Genomic DNA, 5,416 nt, shown 5'->3' with positions numbered 1-5,416 from the left:
ACTTGGCCGGCCCTAGCGAGGGAAGTGACAGCGGCGGGGCTGGTCTCCCCCGAGGCCGTGCGGCGGGGCGAGCGGCAGCTCCAGGCACCCCAGGTGCTGCAGGCAGGTGATGCTGGCGATCCCGCTCTGCCCAAAATCCCCGCTCCCGGCTCCGGCTCGGAGGGTGACAGTGGTGGCTCCGGTCCTCCCCCCGGCCCCGGCACAGGGGTTGGTGGCAGCGCAGCTGGTTTAGGCTCTCCGAACCCCTTGGAGGAAAGTGGCTGCAGCTGTCCTCCTTCCCCGGGTTGCCCAGAGTGGGTGACAACAGTCACAGACTTCTGCAAAGTCTCAGGGGCACACGATCGCGGTGGGAAAACTCCCGAGACTGAACTAGACTTGTCTGACTGTTCTGATAAAAGGTGGAGATATGGTGACAACAGCAGGAGACGCCCCCAGCCTTCTCCTTGTACAGATTACAGTGCAAACACTGAGACAGCTGGTATTAGCAGCATTAGCTTTCTTTCTGAACACTGGCATCATCACACTTTCTCCTCATTGCCCACTGGCTTTGGCAGCCATCACCGCACCAGGCTCACTTTTCTTTTCACTGTGTTTTGATCACCACACTAGTGTTTCAGGAGACGTAACGGCAACAAGTTCCTTTTAAATCTTTACGCCGCTTCTCTCTGTCCTAGAGGTTATACAGGGTTTGATTTCATTTGGGTTGCCCATCTAGGTGATGCTATAGCTAGTATATGTTGACAGCCATTTTTCTAATTTATTCATCTGTTGGGTATTCTTGTCATTGCTTTTCTGGCAGGTTTAAGGCAAACTTGGGAGGAACATCATTTGGAATGTAAATGAAGGCTAGGTGTATATATATAGCAGTGAAATAAAATACCTGAATGAAGTCCTTTGTCTGCTTTTGGAATAGTATATTTATAAAATCTTTTCTCTTCGAACTAGAACATGCAAGTGTACTACATAGTTCCCTTGCTCAAACTGACAGAAACGTATTTTTTTTTAAATACTAGTGAACATCAAAACTTGATTTTTTTAAATGATGTAGCTATAGCTGTGATGAAATAAAGTGATCTCTGATTTGTCTATTTATCATCTCGTATATGCAACAAATTTGTATGTACAGACTTTTACAGAGGTATTCACTGGATGTCTGTCACATCTTAATGAAAATTTAAAGAGCCAATGGGTAGAAGTTTTTACTGTATTTTCTATTTTCTGATGTTGGATCAGAATCTCATTTCAAAACTCTCCTTAAAGGATATATGCAAGATACAATTATTTTTTTATTATTATTTTAAGCAGCCGCTCTTTCTTTGTTTGAAACTTTTCATAACATTTAGCATTAATTGTTTTTTTCACTGTCAGTACCAGTCAGTCAAAGTATTAGATATTTTGTAGCAAAATTAAAGTATTCTTAGGCTGAAGTAAATTTTGGGTGATGTAACTGTACAAAGTTAGAGCAAAATTGAAAACTGCTCTGCGCCTTTCAGATCTTACTGAAGAACAGCAACTTTATTCTGAAGTCATATGAACTTTCAAAAAAAATTTTTTTTAATCGCTTTGTCTAGGATCCTTGCTGAGGGGTTGATTATTTTATAAGAGTTCTTGAAGATGCAGCTGGAACAATAGAGGAGATCTGTGCACTAATTACCATGTTAACTGTAATTAGTATCAGTGGGCTTTTTTGACCTGTTCTACTGCAGGGAAAAAAAAAATTCATTCAATATTTTGTCACAGTACTAACTAATTCAGATAGAAGTAAGCATTTAAGCGCTTATTCATGACTGAGTTATCACTTTCTGGTTTATTATTTTGCATTATGTTTGGAATGGTCTGGTTTATGTGTACATCTGCTAGTTCCCTCTTTTCCTTCAGATTTTACTTTCAAATTTTAGCTTTTCATCACCTGTTCTCTTATTAATAATCCATGTTTTCAGCCCCGAATTAATTTGCTTAATATTTAGCGTTTCTGCCTTTGAAAATTAATCTTACTGGTACTCGAAAAGAGCATCATCTTTTTTACAGTCAGTGTTGCCTTTGAGATGTACCTTGTCTTGCCCAAATATTGTAGACAAAGATTTACCTAAGAAGAAAACATTGTTCAGCTAGTGTTTTACATTTTGTGTAAATAGCCTTAAGTCTGTAAAATTTGTAGTCTTTTTATCTTGATTGGTAGTGAATATTTAATTAGACTTTCCGATTGTAAATAGTTTGATGTTGTTCTTGAACACTGTTGCAGCAGTCAAATGCATTAGAATTTTATCCTGTATATTACAAAGCCACCACTGATGTGGCTTTTTCAAAGGTATATTAGGAAACAAACCATCTCAACAAACCTCCTAGAATTTGTGGCAATTTGTTCTTCATGCTCCAAAATGGTCGAGTGCGGGACAAAGGAGCCCCAGCCATCACATTTGAGTTATTTAAAACTCCTTTAAAAAAGGGGAGGAGAGGAGGAATCTTTCTAACCAATATTTTATCTAGGTAATGAATGTCCTGTAATATTCCCCAGTCTGGAAACAACAGGTGAAAATGTTGTTGTTGAACAATGGGTCTGTTTTTGATGTGACCATAAATTCTGATTTGAGCTGTGGGGGATTGGCCTTCTCTGTCAGACCAGCTCAGCAGATTGTTTCTGCATGGCAGATAAGCGCTACTGCAGTGCCGCGCTTCTACCCAAATGCGGGTTGGTTGACATTGAGTGGCAATAGAGCTACGGGCATGTAAAAATACAGGTGACAGAGGGGTTAGTGAGTAAATGTTGTGCATTCCACAGTTCGTTTAGTTGTTTCAGTGCTGCCTAGCCCCCACCTCGGATACCTACATCCTTCTGCAGGGATAGGACTTGGGTTTTGTGTTCTAGTTGCCCATCTGTGAAATAGGGATAAATGAACTTTCCTGCTTTGAGAACAGGGTTTGTTGTTGATAAGGAACAATTAATCTTCCCTGCTATGTGACTGAAGGGTCAGTAACTGTTCAGATGCACTGTGTTATGAAGCATCTGCCTTTCAGAAATAAATTAATGCTTAATTTAAAACCTCATTTCCTATAGCTAGAACTTTTTGTTGGATATTGTTTATGACATTTTTAGTTGGCAATGTCAAGAAGTCCTTGTAATTTGAATCTTGATGGTTTTATCTGGTATCTGTTCTGTTTCTCATTCTACTGTTATCGTTCCGTAAACAGCCCTTCCTGCCTGGTGCTGGTGGGTCATGAATGAATGCAAAGAAGATTTTAACAGGGTACACATGCAAGTTCGTAACACGTAGCATAATGAGAAGGTCATAACTTCCAGCCTTCCGAATGCGTGCATCCTAAGGAACAGGACACCCTTCTGTATTCTGGTCCTGACAATGAATAAAACCTATTTCTTGGAGGATTTAGTGTCTCTTGTATTTTCAAGTCATTTATCAGAGTTCAGAGCAAGTCTGTGGTAAGACCCATGTGAGATCCCCCTTTTTGCTAAACCTGTTGTTTAACAAGGCCGTTGTCGTCCTCTTATCGGAGACGGAAATGTGCTGTTACAGTCAAGTACACTAAAGCGTGTTTGCAGTCGTGGGAATCCGGGCTAGGAGGGACTTGAGGGAGTGAAGTAGTCCATCCCTCTGCGGTGTCAGGTATGCCAGCCTCATTCTAAATGGACGTTTATCAATTACTTAAAGTTTGCCAACAGTGAAGTCGCCTCTGTTGCCCAAAGCAGTGTAGTTCATTGCAACCATTACTATAGGAAAGCGTTTTCTTGATGCACTTTTAAGCCTCTTGCCTCTAGTTCTGTTGCTTTAAGCATGAAGAACAGGTTATTCTCTTCCACTCCAAAAACCTTTTATGTACTTGAAGACTGCTGGTTGTCAGGCCCCAGCCAGCCCTCTCCTCTTCAGCATACACAAGCCCAAATCCTTTAGTGTTTTTCTTAAAGGTTATATTTTCCTAAAGCTGAGTGCTTTGTGCTTTTCCTACTTTGTTTTTGCTAACTGGGTCCACGTCTGTCTTGAAGCATGGTACCCATATGTGGATGCAGTGCTCCAGCTGAGGGCTCAGTAACACTGAATACAGAGTAGGACTACTGCAGATAGCTCTCAGGCTATTCTTCCATTTCTGCATCTTGGTATGATGATTGCTTTTTCTAAAAGAGCCTGTCAGCATTGGCTTGTGTTAGGTAATGATGTTATGTTGGTTGTAACTCTTCTCCAACTCTGCTGGTGTCAGTTGGTGGTTTTTCTGTCCTGTGTTTGATCAGCAAAGTGCCTGCCCAGAACCTTGCATTTGTTCCTGCTGAGATCAACTGACTCATTTCTGAGCCTGGTTAGACCACCAGAGATGGCTGGAGAAAATTCAGGTATCTTTACACAACTTGGTTTTGGTCCCGTCTGGGAGTATTATCCATTTCCTTGTTTTCCAGGTGCTTAATTAAGCCTTCAGAAAAACTGCTAGAAGAGAAGTTGAACTGATAGGACTGTAATCCTCTTGTCTCCCTTCTTCACTCTCCAGATGAAAAAATAGGCACGATGTCTGCCTTTTCCAGGCTCTGTATCCTCATCTGTTCTGCACGGCTCCTCCAAGATAACTGGTTATAGTTCTAAGATTCATTGTAGGATTTTGAAATGGCTGTCTGAAGTAAATTCAAGAGCTTGTTTGTCTACATGCTCTTCTAACCCTAATCAAGATTGAGATCTTACCCATTTTGTTGCTGGTAGTAATGTTGCTAGCATCTGCGCGCAGTTGGCTTTAGTCATGGAAAAGAAGGATTAAACACTTCGTGCTATATTTGTAAGCAGAATAAAATACGTTTTGATTTCCATTTAGAGCAGTCCATGCAGTGACAGGTTTCATATTCAGTACTGAAACAATTTTATTCTAAAATGGTTTTAGCTAGGTTGATTTTTTTTTATATGCCTATTTATGAGTGAAATCATTAGACTGGAAATGCAGCCAAATGGTTAAATTTATATCAGATTTTTGCAGTTAATAGCTGCCAGAGTTTCTCAGGTTATTGGCTTGCTTTTGGTTTGGCTTTGTGAATTAAGATCTGGGTCTAATTTCAGTAGCTGATCTCTAGGGCTGTTAGGACGAAGGTTAACTTTGACAGAACTGGAAGCCTTACTACAGAAAGAAAATTTGCAAATGACTCTTATAACCCTGCAAAGAGCACTATTGTGAGATTCCACTGTTTGTGTAAGAAAAATCACTTGGGTTTGGGGAAAGAGCAAGGAAAGAAGATTCTTGGATCAGGTTGGAATTTCTGCTTGGAAAGACATAACTCCATTAAGCAGTCTGTCAGTGAGAATTTAATAGTCGTACAAATTCTTGTCATCCAAACGGATGAGGCAAACTCAATGTAGTGGTGAGGCATTTACTACAGAAGATCTTTTTGTAGCTTTAGGAAGCAGAATGCTAACTCTCTGTTTTTCCTTTT

The sequence above is a fragment of the Haliaeetus leucocephalus genome, unplaced genomic scaffold, assembly GCF_000737465.1.
Source record: "Haliaeetus leucocephalus isolate CR32 unplaced genomic scaffold, Haliaeetus_leucocephalus-4.0 Scaffold273, whole genome shotgun sequence".
NCBI classification, from domain to species: Eukaryota; Metazoa; Chordata; class Aves; order Accipitriformes; family Accipitridae; genus Haliaeetus; species Haliaeetus leucocephalus.
Note: the sequence above shows the minus strand (reverse complement) of the source record.